The sequence below is a fragment of the Ochotona princeps genome, chromosome 20 (assembly GCF_030435755.1).
Source record: "Ochotona princeps isolate mOchPri1 chromosome 20, mOchPri1.hap1, whole genome shotgun sequence".
In the NCBI taxonomy this organism is placed as follows: domain Eukaryota; kingdom Metazoa; phylum Chordata; class Mammalia; order Lagomorpha; family Ochotonidae; genus Ochotona; species Ochotona princeps.
In genome coordinates, this window is record NC_080851.1 from 27,509,371 (window position 1) to 27,526,186 (window position 16,816).

General features: G+C 41.3%; 1 protein-coding gene across 2 annotated transcripts in view; it reads left to right on the plus strand.

Moving 5' to 3' along the window:
• The window catches only part of SKAP2 (src kinase associated phosphoprotein 2), a 145,709-nt gene that overhangs the window by 96,580 nt on the left and 32,313 nt on the right, over nt 1-16,816 (plus strand). The gene's annotated exons all lie outside the window — the stretch shown is intronic.

The window sequence follows — 16,816 nt, forward strand, 5'->3', positions numbered from 1 at the left end:
AGTAGGATACTGGTGAGCTCTTCCGAACAGGAACAAAGATGGTCTTCAAAGCTTTGTTTTACAGAATGGGTTCTGCTTGAGGTATTTGCAGTGAGTGGATGTACACTTATGAAAAGTGAATGGAACGTTAAAACCAAGCAGATACGATCCTGATCTCTTGGGGCTTTTGGCTCATTAGCATTGTTTATGCTACATAATTTTTTAATTAAAAAATTGACTTGCCTTACACTTTTTTCCACCAACTCACACATCGTTTTTTATCTGTACATCTTGGAACTTCCATTAAGCAGAAGTTCCATGCACACCCATATGTCGTCAGCTGCTGCCGTGTGAACCCCCTTTGTTGCGGGTGGTGCACTGTTGCATTGTCTTGGAAGAATGTTGTTGAACTGTAAACAAAGGCCTTTGGAGGTTTGCAGTTTTGCTAATATTTTAGAATTGACATGAAATCAGAGTTTCTCTAAATTTTCAGGCCTGGTTTAGTGTTTACATGTTTCAATATTTGTTATATATTACAAACTTAAGTGTCTGTTAGCTTTCTTGCTTTGTAGTTTTGAGAATCAAAACAGGAAGATAGGACTCTGCAATTTAGGGTTTCAGAATATGGAAACATTCAGGGGATTGTATTACTAACATGTAGGTTCTCATATAACCTTTTCCTAGTTACTAAAGCATCAGCAGTTACAGGGAAAAAAGGGGGTGTGTTATAACAATGTCAGATTACCTAAGATCTCCTATGAAGATGCTGTTTTTTCTCTAAATTGGGCAAGTTAATGACATAATATAAAACTGTAAAACTCATTTCAAAAATACTTAAGATGTTCCAAATTAACACAGAAATGTCATTTTCAACTTTGTCTGTAAAGCGTAATAAGCAGATCATGGACTTTAAAGTTAAAAAAACATTTAAATTCTGGCTGACCCATTTACCAGTTCAGTGACCTGCTAAGTTAATCTCTTCATCCGTAAAATGGGAGTAATAAAGTTGAGAAGTTTAAGTGATGTCTTTTAACACAGTGCTTGGATCATACCAATCCACAGTGGATTTTTTTTTTTAAAGATTTATTTTATTTTTATTACAAAGTCAGATATACTGAGAGGAGGAGAGATAGAGAGGAAGTGGAGCTGCCGGGATTAGAACCAGCAGCCATATGGGATCAAGGCGAGGACCTTAGCCACTAGGCCACACTGCCAAGCCCCACAGTGGATTTTAACATCACTGTTTTCACGATCATATCCAGTGAATCCTTGCAAGGGGTATAATGTGATGGTAAAATGACAGTTTTCTGATCATGTAATAATTGTAACAATATTATACATCCAAGCTATAAAAATGCCATATGCTACTACACATTATCCTTTACTATCCTCTAAGAAAATGATTAGTGGAAAGTAATCTTGGGAGAAATAATAGCCTGAAGATTTCTTCTTTTTTGAAAAAGATTTATTCTTGGGCCCGGCAGCGTGGCCTAGCGGCTAAAGTCCTCGCCTTGAAAGCCCCGGGATCCCATATGGGCGCCGGTTCTAATCCCGGCAGCTCCACTTCCCATCCAGCTCCCTGCTTGTGGCCTGGGAAAGCAGTTGAGGACGGCCCAATGCATTGGGACACTGCACCCACATGGGAGACCCGGAAGAGGTTCCAGGTTCCCGGCTTCGGATCGGCGCGCATCGGCCCGTTGCGGTTCACTTGGGGAGTGAATCATCGGACGGAAGATCTTCCTCTCTGTCTCTCCTCCTCTGTATATATCTGGCTGTAATAAAATGAATAAATCTTTAAAAAAAAAAAAAAGAAAAAGATTTATTCTTTTGTTTGGAAGGCCAAGTGATAAGAGAGAAGAAAGGGGCAAGAGAGATAGATCTTCCATCTGCTGATTCACTCCCTGAAAGTCTACAATTTCTGGGGCTGTTCCAGGCCAAAGCCAGGAGCCCAGAGCTCTCGCCAGGCCTCCCATGTGGGTGACAAGAGCCCATGGAGGTGGGCTGTTGTCTGCTTCATTTCCAAGCACATCAGCAGAAAGCTGATTGGAAGCAGAGTGGAGGACTCCAATTGGTGTTCCATTATGGAATGCCGTTGGCCTTTCTTCAGTGGAACTCTGTTTGTTTCTGGCTCCTTGCTCTGTGGCTTACCCTAAGGAAGTGTCAGCTGCCGGGGCTTCAGGTGTTCCCTAGTAGGGAACAATATTTTCTGCCTGCTTGTTTTTAGTCATGCCTCAGAATACAATTATCAAATACAATTATTTAAGTCTTTAAGATGTTTGAAAGAATTTGTGAGAACTTTTATAATATGACCATCACATACATGTTATCCCTTTAAACCCCAATGGATGTATTACATTACAGTTGTTAAATTAGCTGTTAAACTCTGTTTCTTCAACTTGGCAGTTTTCCACCCCTTCTCCCAAATTTAGAAAGTGGGTCAGGAATTAAGGTCAAGAGTTACAGTTATTTCCTTAACAAAGACCCAAGAAAGATCTCCTATAAGTAGCTGAAATTTTTTTTTTTAATATGAAGGATCTTTTATTTGCTCTTATTCCAGATGTTCTTCTTCATTTTTTTTTTTTTTTTTGGCCTTGGGCCACATGCTTATTGGAAATTATGGTTCCTCTTTAAGTAATGTTACTTTTTGCTGCAGGATTGGGAGAAATTTAAGCTGCCCTGGGATTTCTTGGGCTCAGCCTGGGATCCCCGGTTGCTGTTCAGTGACTGAGCAGGTAGAACCTGCAGCCAAGCCCGAGCCCCACGTCCCGGGGAGGGGAGCTGTGGCAGGCAGCTGTGGAATGTCTGCGGCTCCTTCCCCATGTGAGCCTCAGCAGCTGCTCAGCTGGGCGCATCGGCCCAGCTCCAGCCAGCGGCTACAGAGGGGATTTGAAGGCCCCAGGGTTAGAGAGCTTGTCTGGTTAACTATCTGAAACGAGGGAGATAACTTTTTTAAGTTTAAAAAATGTGTCTATCTTTAGGGACAGCCAAATGAGTTGAAGGCTTGCAATGCCCATGAGCCTTGACTGTGACTTTGGAGGTGAGGGTGGTGAGGACAATAGAAAAGCATTTACAGGCTATTGGGATTTCTCAAGTTCAGTACAAAGAGTGAAGTATCCTTGAAATCGGACCTGGTCAGTTCTCAGAACTAAATATACTCCATTTCCACACAATTTTCTGCCCATTACCTATTACTGAAAACTAACCCCTTTGACTGAAAGATGAGGCACTCAATGTGCTTAAGGAACAGTCTAAGCATTTAACATGCTGCCTGCACAAAGTTCTTTTCTGAGAAAGTAAAGTTCGTCTTTAATGAAGTATATTAAAAAAAAAAAAAACTTTAAAGGGACCTGCAGTATTAGACTATGAAGAAAACATGGTTTAAAACTTGTATTGCCAAATACCCCTGATTTTTAATTCTCTGAGAATGTGAATAGTTTTCTTGTCCTTGTGTAGAATTTCTTTGTGTTTAGAGGGTTCAGAGAAGGCCATTTCTGGGCAGAGTGAAGGATTTTCTTTTTGTGGTTTATACTCACCCAGCCTGGGCAGTCGAGATTTGCTTGGCCTGTGATGGGACTATAGCATGTTGGGTTTGCACAGCTAATACCTGGGTTAAAACTGTTTGCTTTCAATACTGAGCCCACGTGGTTTGCCTCGGTTTTCAGAATGTGTTGCTGGGATCTTCATTAAAATCACCACGGAATAGTTCAGTCTGGTTTTGAGTTCTGAAATGGGGAACCCTCCTTGGGAGGTGGCTGATGAAGTCAGCCCAGCTGGCTTTTCTCTTCCCACGACCTCGTCACTTGAGTTTTCACCCTTTGGTGGCAGGAAATTATGCAGAAATAGCTACAGGAATATTTTTCTAGTTGTAGGCTATTGAATTAGTGGCTTTCGGAAGAAATGCACTTGAACTATCTCTGGCAAGTAGGCTGGAGGAGAGAGATGGCATCAAGAAACAAGATACAGATTGCAGCTTCATTACTCTACATTTTTAAATGTGTGAATGATTTGTTATTATTATTACTGTTAGTACGATGATGACTGCATATTGCACTATTTGGAGACAGGGATATTTTTAATCCTTTGGTCATTCACTTGCATAAAGTAAAATAAAACTGAATTTTTTCAATGGCATTTATTATGTATGTAAACATAAAATAGCATCATTTGAGTAACTGAATTGGAAATAGTGTCCAAAAGTGGCCACAAATGATAATATCAATAAGTGGTTACAGATCACCCCCCACCCCAACAAAATGCTTTCTTCATGTTACCAGGTTGCTGTCAAAGTTGTTGTGGACACTGTAGTCTCTGGTGTTAACCCTGGTTAAGTTACAGTGGGTTCTAACGTCTGCAAAGTGTGTCTGTCCTTCTTTGCAGTCTCATGGAAGTATGTTAGCTGTTTTCCACAGTGCCATGTATGAGTCAGGGTTTTGGTACTGTGCGTCCAGGCAGCATGCTAGCACTCTCTTTTCCTTGAACTATGAATTATTAAGCTACAAAGTGTAGTGATTCTTGGTCCTAAGGTATGGGTTGAGAGGTGTTTTTCCTGTGTGGTTAACTAGAGTCAAAGTTTCAGATAGTTTGGCTCCAAACTGCTCAGAGAGAACTCTAAAGTTCTACCTAAGAAAGAGCGATAGGTGTACGTAAAATGAGAGGCACACCTTGGGGTGAAATGAATCACCCCACTGCTTAGGATACCACTCCCTGTATTGTAGATCCTGGGAGGAGTCCTGCCTCCACTTCCCATCCAGCTTCCTGCCAGCGCCCACCCTGGCACACACTGGTGTGTTAAGCTCTTGGATTCTGGCACTTACATGGGAAGTTCAGATGGAGTCCCTGGCTCTTGACTTTGGCTTGGCCCAGTTCTAGCTGGTATGAGCATTTGAGGAGTAAACCAGTTAGGTGTAATCTCTCTCTCTCCCTCTCTCTATTTATCAAATAAATAAAAATAAGTAAACTTTAAAATGAGACATAATTTATGGTCACTGTACACAATCATGTTTATAGTTTTATCTTTGCTGAATGTAAATGTGTTCTTGGTGTTCTTTCTGTAGGCTGTTTCATAATGCAGTAGGAAGCTTTGGAATTTAATTCTACCCATCACAAAGCTTTTCTTGAATTTGCCCTGGGCATTGTAAACAAATTCTTTTCATTACAAGAGATGGATTAGCACAAAGCAAACCCTGAATACCTGCATGCATGCAAAACACATAATTCCACAGGGAAAGAGAAAATGACTCATGTTTGTAAACTGGAACTACATCCATGGTTTTTTAAAAAGATTTTTTTTTTTTATTGGAAAGTCAGATATATAGAGAGGAGGAGACACAGAGAGGAAGATCTTTCATACACTGATTTATTCCCCAAGTGGCCACAAAGGCCGACATAAGCTGATCTGAAGCCAACAGCCAGAAGCTACTTATGGGTCTCCGCATGGGTACGGAGTCCCAAGGCTTTGGGCTGCCCTCAAATGCTTTCCCAGGCCACAAGCAGAGAGCTGGACGGGAGGTAGGGCTGCCAAGATACAAACAGAATTTAAAGCATAAAGCTGTGACAGAACTACAAAATGACAATATGTAATAATAAAAATAATACAATAGAAGGTAAAGCTTAAATGTATCTGATTATAAAATCTGGGAATCTGTGATATCAAAACTTGTAAAACAAATTTGGCAAATACTCAGTCATAGTGAAAAATTTTAACACACCGCTTGTAAGAATCTGCTAGACAAATATTAGTAAGGAAATGGAAAAAACAATAAATTTCATTTAATGTATCTATAAAAATGTTAACCAGTAGTGTAAATAGTAGAGGTTATATATTTTTTCAGTACACTTAGAAGAATCATGAAAATTGTGTAATTGCATAGTTGAAATCTATGAATTTCAGTAGGTAAAATTCAGATTTCATTTTAACTGTGATCAAACTTAATTAGGAGTCAGTACTAAATAGTTAAAATTAGCTAACCCTGTGTTTGGAGATTGAGAAGTAGAATCCTAAGTAACTCATAGAGTAAGAGATAACAGTCGGCATTGGGCTGCAGTTGGGCTGCCTGTGTCTTAAGCAGAGGACCTGAGTTCAATCCCTGACTCAAGTACTTGGCTACTGTCACCCAACTGGGAGATCTGGGTTGAGTTCCTGGTCATTGTAAGCACTTGGGGTGTGAACCATAGATGGGAACTCCATGTATGCCTTTCAAATAGAATTTCAATAAAGGATAAACTCGTAATAATGAAAATGACAGAACATGTAGGTCTGAAAAAAATGGTACAGATAAAAACTGCTGTTGTTTAGAAGTGATTTGTCCTCAATGAAACATGGTGAAATAGGGTAGCCAATGTATGGATGCTGAGAGATGGGCAACCTGTAAGAGGGGCTTGGATCGTGGGGGCTCTGACCTCAGAGGGAGCCCATCATGGTGACGTCGGGGGTGGGGCTTTCTAAAGCCCTTGGCCTTGAGTCCTCCATGTGTGCTGCTTGTTCTGCCAGGCCTTCATTAAATGCCCACCAGATGCTACTGCCTAGCAGGGGACTTCCAGAACTGTGAACCTCCCAATTTAAAAAAAAAAAAAAGACCTGGTCTCAGGTCTTCTGTTACAACAGCATAAAAGAGACTGCAAGAAAATCAGCATTAAAATATATATATATATATATATATATATATATATATATATATGGCATTGTGTATTAGACTGTACTCAGAGGATCCCAGTGATGGGAGAACTAATATACAAAGAACTAGAGACAAAAGCACCATTTGAACAAAGACTATAAAGTAAAGGAATGAAAAAGATTACAGAGATAAAAGAGGAAGAAGAAAGTTTGACAAAGGACATTTAGGAGCTTTTTTTTGGTGATGATATGGCTTATTTAACTACTGAGATCTAAATTTCCAGATGCACATGTTTATGTCTACATTGCTTAGGGAACGAATAGAATATATAATATAAGTTCTGAACCAGAAGGTAGACAAATGTCAGCCACTTCAATTAGACTGAAGTGCTGGCATTCCTAAAGTAAGAAGGACAATTACAGGATGGGGCTGTGCTTCCCTGTACTCCTCGCATGAGGAGTCTGAACCTGGGCCAGAAGGCTTTGTATGCGTGCATAACGGAGTGCTTAATCACATGGCATGGGAGCATCAGAACAGTTTGTTTGAAATCACAGCTCTGGGGGCCGTCTTTGTGGTGCATCAGGTTAGCCACCGCTAGGGCTGCCAGCATCCTCCTAGATCCAGCACTTCTGCTTCCCATCCAGTTCACTCATGATGCACATTGAAGCCAGCAGATGGTGGCCCAAGTACCTGACCCCCTGCCACTCATGCAGGGAACCTGGATGGTGTTCTGGGCTTTTGGCTTCAAAAGGTGACCCAGAACCAGGCAGCCAATGTGGCCATTTGGGGATTAAACCAATGGGTGGAAAATCTCTCTTCTCTCTGTCATTATACCTTTCAATAAATAGTAAAATAAATCTTATTTTTAAGATTTATTTATTTTTATTGAAAGGCGGATATACAGAGAGGAGGAGAGACAGAGAGGAAGATCTTCTGTCCAATGGTTCACTCCCCAAGTGAGCTCAACAGCTGGAGCTGAGCCAATCTGAAGCCAGGAGCCAGGAGCTCTTCCGGGTCTCCCACGCGGGTGCAGGGTCCCAAGGCTTTGGGCCATCCTCAACTGCTTTCCCAGGCCACAAGCAGGGAGCTGGATGGGAAGCAGGGCCGCTAGAATTAGAACCGGCGCCCATATGGGATCCTGGCGCATGCAAGGTGAGCATTTTAACCACTATGCTATTGCACTGGGCCCCAGTAAAATAAATCTTAAAAAAAAAAATAAAGTGAAGCCGTAGCTTGGAACCCTCTTCCCAGGAGACTTTTTACATAGAGTCTTCATTTTGCAGAAAAGTCTTGCTTCCAAGTGAGCATATAAGCAGATCAAAGCCTGCGCTTGTCTTTAAATCCTCCATGCTATCAGGAGATAGAATGTGGTACCATTTGGAATATCTTCACAAAAATCAATTTGCTTCTTTAGATCACAGAAGCACACACCATGTGCTCTCTCTCTTGCTCTCTGTCTGTCACAAACACACACGCATGCCTGCACTCATGTAGCTAGAAGGACAAACTGCAGTGGGAAAGTATCAGGCTTCACTGTTTCACAGTTAGGTCAGCTGGGAATATCAACTTCCTAAGAGAGCTCAGCGGCTTACTTTAAAGCTGTGATTAATAAGAATGGAGAAATTCAACAAAACGTCAGTGGTGAATATGAGCGCTCTTCAGATCTGGCCCCAGCAAGTGAGGCAGTTGAGTAGTACATGACTTTCTACAAAGTGGGGGACGTCCTCATTCAGCTTAATGAAGCTCAAGTGAAAGTTTTCCTGGATTTTGTCATAGACATTTTTAGACATTTGTTTCTGCCTTTTAGAGCTTCACTGGGATTCTTACAAAGAACCAGCAGTACTTGTAGCTGCTTATCAGGTGGCCCCTTTGTTGCTTATGAGATGGGGCGGGAAATGTTTCTTGGAAAGCAGCAAGGAAATTCGGCTGTAGAGTTGATGAGTGTCATTTTCAAGTTCTTTCTGGAACCTGGCCTCAAATCATCCGTTTTGTCTGGGTCCCTCCTTTCCATATTCTTGACTCCATTTCAAGGAACTGCGAGTTGACTCTGTGTCCCAGTGGCATAAGAATCCCTGGGAGAGTTCTCTTTGGTCTCCTTGGCCCTCCCCTGCTCACCCGAGCCCCTGGGAGCTTGGCTTGCTCTGCTTATCCCATAACTAAAACCATTTCCTCAGAGGTCACCAGGACTCTCCACGCATCAGGCTTGGCTCTCAAACTCATTTCAGGAAATCTGCATTTCTTACCCATTCTTTTTTTTTTTTTTTTCTTGAAACTGTCTTCTTAAGCAATCCCTGCTATGTTTTCTTGCTATATATGAATTAATAAATAAGCATCTCAGCACTTTTTAAAATTTTCTCATTTTGGATTGGGTGCTATGGCACAGCCAGCTGAGCCTCCGCCTGCAATGCCAGCGTCCAATATGCATGCTGGTTTGAGTCCCAGCTGCTTCACTTCCGATACAGTTCCCCTGCTAATGAACCTAGGAAAGTGGTAGAGGATTGTTCAAGTCCTTGGGTCCCTGCACCCATATGGGAGACCTGGGAAAAGCTACTGGTTCCTGGCTTTGGATCATACCAGCTGCTCTTGCAACCATTTGGGGAGCGAACCAGAGGATGAAAGCTCTCTCTATCTCTCACTCTCTCCCTGGCTCTCCTTCTCTATCTATAACTTTGTCTTTGACATAAATATTTAAAAATTTCCTCATTTCGTGCTGCTTGCTGATTGTGTAAGATAATTTGCCTTCCAGTTTTTTTTTTTTACTTCCTCAGTGAGAAATCTTTTTATTTCCACTTTGTCTTACCTTCTCATCATATGTTGTTATATGCTCTGTTGTGTGACTATTGGCCATCATGTGAAACTCGTAGTTAAGATCAAATCCACCATCTTTCCTGCTAACACTGCTCTTACTCTTATTTTTCTCCTGTTTATATTAACAATACCAGCAGTCATTCAAGTTTAAAAAAATAAAAATGACAACCTTCAGACCCACTCCCAACACCTTCCTTGCTCTCTCTCTCCACCCACCTTAATAAGCTCTATTGCCAGTTACCGCCGATTCGGCCTCAACAGCATTCTGCATCCTCAGTTCTCCATTCACTTGGGCAGTAGTGATTTTTCACCCGATTCGTTACAAGAGCAATTCTCCCCCAACTTCTGTGTGTGCATCTCTCTCTAAGCAACCTGAAAACACATTCTACACCCTGTCAACAGATTGCTCTTCCTACAATCTAATGTGGTCAGATTCATTCTGTATTCAAGAAGCCTGCAGGGTCCTCACTGCCTAGGGAACCAGGCATAAACTAAATGGCCAGGCTCTGAGCCCCTTCCCACATCCAGCCTGTATCTGTTTTTCCAATCCAGTCCTGCTGCTCAGACTCACTCTGCTGCAAACAGACTGAACTCTGGTCTAATTCCAGTCCTGGCCCTGCTTTGTCTCAGTGCTTTCATCACCTCCATAGCAGGAGGTGCCTTCTGCTAAATCAGTGTGCTGAGTTAGGGAATTAACTCAAAATACAAAGCCTAGTCAGATAACATGAAGCTAACACTTCCGTTGTCTCCATTTTTCATTCTCCATCACATAGTTTATGATTAATTCTCTTATTTTGTTATATGTTCAGCTATCCATAAGGTAAGATGATAAATACAAGGCCCCTGATAGTCTGTAATTTCATCATTAAAATGGGTATATGAACTCTCACTAAGGGAAAAAAATCAATTAAAAATATATATCATACCCTTACCGGTTGCAGAGTCTACTAGCAGCATTGCTTACCTTGGCCATATTTTCCCCATCCTCAGTTATGTGGAACCTTTAAAATCACTAAATTAGAAATAACAGAAGTGCCTTTGTTGATTCTGCATGTTTATAATGCCATTTTATGATATTGAAATAAATGCAGTACTTTCTCTAAACCTACTGTGGTAGAATTTCTGTGGTCATTTCATCAGAAAGAGCTAAGATCGGGCACAGGACAATTTTTAAAAATAAGTACTGAATGGTACAATATCAAACACAGTGTGGTAACGTGGAATACCATATTTTAATATATCTGCCTGCATTCTGAGTGTTAGCATAGCCAAAGTATTCTCTGGTGCTGGGAGGCAGCAAAGTTCTTGCAATGATCTTGTGTGAACTCAACCTCCTTTATGCATCAGTGAATCGTTTTTATTTAATTGAGGACAGTGTTTTCAAGGAAGGCAGCATTCAGAAATTTCTGAGGCCAGTCTGTATTGCTCCACAATATTGACTGCCTCCCCACTACCCAGAGGGCAGAGCACATGCTCCTTGCCTTGGTTTTCCTGTGTCTTCTGTTGTCTGACTGAAGTCTCACACTGCAGCGCAACCTCCAGAACCATGAAACACCTCTGCCTTTCAGCAAGCTGGTGTATCTCTCATTCTCCCGCAGCATCTCATACTTTTCGAAACTTGGGTTTCTGTTCGAGCACACTCTCTGAGTGGCATGTTCCGGCTTTCCCTTTTGCTCCGTTTTTAACCACACCCTACCCAATTTCCAGGCCCAGAGGAGATCTCATTTCGCCAGAGCAATCGCTTTTAGCTGACTCAGAATGGAGTGACCTTGAAAGGTTCCTTGAAAATGAATCAAATGCAACTTTATGACATTTAAAAATACTGATATTTACTGTCCTGTAAGTCTTATTATTTCACTTTTCACACAGTTGTTTGAACAAGAAAGTGAATGGATCACCATAGATTACCTTTATTGGATTTATGAACTCTGAGGACTTGAATTTCTTGGCATTACCCAGTGCACATAACTAAGTGCCTTCCTCATGAGAATTTAATAAATAATATCTGAGTAATACAAGATCTTTAAGAGCTCATTAGTTCAATCAGGAGAACTCTCCTCCGTTTGTAGTGATTATTTTTCTGATAACATCAATTAATGGAGTATACTAAAAGAATCATTATTTAACAATATGTTATCAGCAGTATATCGAAGTATGACCGATCTCCCCAAACTTCATTAAAATCTAGCATTACTATTCCAGTGGGCATAGACTCCAATCTACAAACTTATGCAATGTAAACCATGGAGCTATGAAAAGCTTGAGTATCATCAATCTTTTGTACCATTAAAGATAGATTATCTGCTGTGAAGACCAACTTGAGTTACCAATTCCCCACGGCGGGCCAGTCTTCTCAAGCCAAACGTTTCCCAGGAATGACATTTTTCTTTGCTCCCACTCCTTCGTTAAAGACTGAAGGCAAGGTAGATCTAAAGAGCAGAGGATCTTGGCTATGATTTATAAAAACAAAAAATTGGTGTCTTCAGGGACAAGTCCCAGAGGACCTAATGGAACTAGCAAGTCTCTGTCAAGTTGTGTATTTAAGCAAAGTCCGCAGATAGAAGTTTCACAGGAAACTTAAAGGAGGGTGAAAGAAGGTTAGGAACCATTGATGAGATGCAAGCTTGGGAAAAAATGGCTAAAAATGATGCTTCAAGCCGTGCCCGTGCTTCAGTGGGCATAGAGGGTCACTGGAGGGCCTGAAAATGGGTTGGCTGTGGTCAAAGGCCATTTGCTCACTGCTGGTGCTAGCCCTGCTTTTTTCCTTCCACTCTCCGTCTGTTAGGCTAGCTCCTGTTTTTCGGTTCCTTCTTAGGATTCCTACTCCCAGTCTCACACTGCACACTGGGCTTTCTAAAACACCAGCTAACCTCATTTTACTTTCCTTATCATCCTGTATTTCTTCTTTCTGAAATTAACTTAGATCTTATCTCTTCATGGTTTACTGACTGATATAAACCAGAGACTGATAAGAACAAAGGAGCAAGGGGAGGTGTTTGAGCAGCTAAGACCTTGGTTAGGATACTCGTGGCTCATGTCTGAGTGCCTGACTCTGATTCCTGAATCCAAACTTCCTGCTGAAATGGGAGGCAGCAGTGACGGCTCGAGCTGGGCTTTTGCTATCCGTGTTGGAGACCTAGATTGAGTTCTTGCTGCCAGCTTTGGTCCTGCAGCCACGATGGGCACTTAGAGGGAGGAAACTAATGGATGGGTACTCCATCCATCTCTCTCTGCCTTTTATATCAATTAAAGCAACCACCACCACCTCAAAGACCCAAGCTAAGTCTATGACAGTAGATGAGATGACTGAAAGGGCCAGTTTATTCAGGGCTCCTCGTCCCCAGTGAGGGAAATGGAGTTCTGGACACTACCTGTGTAACCTTTGGCCAGTGGTAAATGGTGGAGGCCAGGGAATTCTCCAAACAGAGGCCTTATTGTAACACTGTTTGGTGATGTAACTATTGGCGTATTTCAAAAAGGCCTGGTTATAACATATTCAGTGTCATGGGGGAAGAGGAAAACTTGTCTTCATGAAATGAGTTAAGAAACAGTTAATAAAAAAAAAATCCCTTGGACATTTAAACCTATTTTTTAGCAGAAAAAAAAAAAAAGAAAGAAAGAAAGGAAATGGTGGAAGAAACCCCATTGCTAGAGACATCAGAAACCAGATGGTCCAGAGTCCCTGCAAATACTCACATGGGATCCATCCTTCACTGGGCAGAAGCAAAAGGACTAAGACATGGGAATAAATATCTTGAATCTCTGGCTGACCAATGCGATGAAAATACTCACATCTTAGACTTTGTTTTGTTTCTGAACGCTTCCTGGTGCTCCTGTAGCATTCCCCATGGCCTGTGTCAGAGCTAGCCCCACGCGATTACTGGGTGCTTGGTCTCTGCTGCTCAATCCGCGCACCGCAGGCTTAGCCTGTTTCCTGTCCACCCTCACAGGAGTACTGAGTACCCTGGGTTCTGTGAGGGCACCTGTTATGCAGTGGTGGTTTTGCATTCGCTTCTGCTAGAGCCCCAAGGCTTTTCAATTTTAATCTGAACACTTCTTGTGTCAGGAATACCACGCTTGAGTAGAGAATGAATTTGGGTCTCACATTGTACAGACTTGGGATTTTGGTTTCTCACAGGAAACTCCCTCTGCCTCCTCCCCACCCTCCTACACACACATTACAGAGCCCTGAAAAGACAAAAAGCTGCCTTGTGGCTTCCTGGGCTGTTGGGGAAGTGAGGGGGTTTGCGAGAGGCGGTCTCACTTGCAGCTCTCTGCTTCTCACGGATCCCCCCAGTCGTTCCTCCTGTTTCCATGCGGATGATGAAATCCAGCTTCAACCCAATCTGCAAATGAGCAGCATGTCCCTTGGAACAAGTGGGGGAAGACAGGTCTCTTAGCTTGGTTAGCCAGGTTGCTATAGCTTGACGCCCTACCTGTAACTAATTGATGTTTGTCAAATCACGACTGGGGAAATGTCATTATAGGTACTTGATTTATAAACTTTCATTCAAGTCACATACACAAAATTTTGAGAATATGTTGTAGAAAAAGACATATGTTGAGCATCTAGTATCCTGTTTCCTGAGTACTGATGGGTTTTTACTTTTTATGAGAACAAATTTGTTTAATTTATAAAAGAAGAGATCTTAAATGGCTGCTGAGTTTATTAATTCAGTGATCCTCAATAGCGGCTTAATGCTAATTAGGATAAAAATAACATTTGTATACACAAAGAAGTACTCAAAAAGTTATATTGGGGCTGGTACAATGGCACTGCAAGCTAATCCTCTACTGACAGTGCTGGCATCCCTTATGGGTGCCAGTTCATGTTCGGGCTGCCCCACCTCCAATCCAGCTTCCTGCTTGTGTACTGGGAAAACAGGCCCTTGGGCCCCTGAACTCATATGGGAAACCTAGAGGAAATTTCTGGCTTGTGGCTTCAGATCAGTTCAGCTCCAGCTGTTGCAGCCATTTGGGGAGAGAACAGTAGATGAAAGATCTTTCTCTCTGTTCTCTCCTCTCTATAAATCTGCCTTCCAAATAGAAATTTAAAAAGTCTTTAAAAAATACAAGTTATGTTAAGGTGGAGAAACCTGTCCAGATACAAACACATACTTTGATTTAATAAGCTAAGAATCATATGCATTTGCATTCAAAAGTCCTTTTAAAATTAAATTATCTCTTTAAAAAGCAAGTTGGCTTTCCAATCAACTGAAGCTCTTCTAATTAAGAGAAAACAAACTTACTATGTATTTCTTATGCCAATTATTTCTCCCCCAGAAAGTCAAACTGATTTCTGCACTATTTATTTGTAAAACTTACATGACATAAACATTATGTGACAGAAGTTGTTTGTTACTAAAAGAAAGAATATTGTCTCAAAGAAACTTGTCATCTGGAAACAGGAAAAATCACAGCAAGTAATTTTATTTGTCTCATGGCTTTTCCACTGTTGGCTACGTTTGTGACAGTTGCTTTCATATTAAATATTAACAATATTGTATTTGTACTTGACTGTACCGTAGTAGAGGACAGATTTTGCTGAGGGTGTTTCTGACTGGAAGAAAGATCCTGCAAGTATTGTACTGGAGAGTCAGTTATGGAGAAACACAGCTGTTGTGTGCCAAAGAAATTTAGGTGGCTGCTCTGGTGTCAACCTGTTGGCAGTTGTACTTTACCCTTGAATCTTACAAAGTTACTGTTTTTTCATGGCCAAAGGTAGTAAAATAATGTCAATTTCAGTTGACTCAAACATTTGTTAGTAGCAGATATAGGTTTAGAAAGTCACAGATATTAATATAAATAGTAGTAACAGATGGACTATGGAGATATTTAACCCATTTTCTGGAAAAATTGAACTTCGGATATAAGTTTAAAAAGTTATAGTTACACATCTCATTTTGCAGAATGAGTACAATAGAAAGCATTGCGATGTTTTGAGTTTCTTGCCATGGACTATCAACTCTTGTACATTTAAATAAAATTTCTGCAACCTTCTGTCTGAAAGAAGCCGAACTGAGTTGGGTTGCATCTTTGGGGCTAATGTGTATTCTGTGATTTGTTTTAATTTTACTTTTCAATGTATGAAAATATCCATGAGACGGCTCCTGCTGAATTTTGATCACTGTGTCATCCGTGCTAAGTGGGCCGTGCTGGCTGTTTAAACATTGCTGAATCCACTGTGCAAGCATCTGCAAGCCAGACTTTTCCTGTGGCCGTACGCCAAGGCGTGTATTGTATTTCCTTGCTAAAGTGAACTCTATTGAGATAATTTTTCTTCTTGAAATTTTTTTAAACAAGAAATTATATTCCAAAGCTGAATAAAGGACCACATAGTAAAATGGGTAGTTATGAAACTGCCTAACTCCTGTAATTCCTGGTTGGTAACTGCTTTTGCTTAGCTAGAGTAGGTGTAAGTAAGGTTTGCAGTTAACACACATTCAGAAGGTTAACATTGTTCTCCTAAATAGGCTGTTCTGTAAAGTTCCTAGGTCGTTTGATGTATTCTTTTGAAATCAATGATTTACCTCAATCAAGCATATTAAACACTGCATGACCCTTTAGCTATTACAGTTTGACATGCTATTGAGTTTCCATGTTTGATTTCAGTGTTTAATTAAATGGAAATAAAACACTAGATAGAGCTTTAATATGAATAATTATAGACTAATCTTTATTTTAAAAATCCAGAAAATGCTTATATTATATTTAACTTGTTAAAAAAAGTTATTTATTTGTTTACTTACTTGAAAAAAAGAATGGCAGAGAGGGAGGGGGAAAACAGAGATCTTCCATTTGCTGGTTCACTCCCTAAGTGGCCACAGCAGGTAGTCAGGCCTGCTATCCCGATCACCCATGAGCGTAACAGGACCCCAGCTGCAGGGTGGCTTTCTGTAGTCTTCCCAGGCCCATCAGCAGGAAGTTGTATTGGATTGAACAGCCAGGACTTGAACTGGCACTCAGACATGGGATACCAGTATCACAAACAGAGGCTTAACGTGCTGTACCACATTGCTGGACTGCATATTTAGCTATTAATAAATATGTATGTGTGTGTGTGTGTGTGTGTATAAAACAATGGACACCATTGTGGTTTGGGAATGAGAGAGCAACAATGCCTTGGTGTACTGTAAGGTAGGCTGGGACTCACCTGGGAGCCCTGGCAGTGCTGCCTCGAGCCCAGGCTGCTCCGTCAGCTTGGATTTATCTTTCAGAGCTGGTAAGTTTACTCCATCTGCTGCCCTGGGCCACCATGGGTGAGCCATTGGAATGGAAAGTTCTGGATTGCTTAATGAGAGCTCAGCCTATCTCTTTTTTTTTTTATTAATTATTTTGCATAATGTGACAGTTTCATAGGCTCTGGGATTCCCCCCCACCCCTCCCCATGCCCTTCCCCTACGGTGGACCCCCCC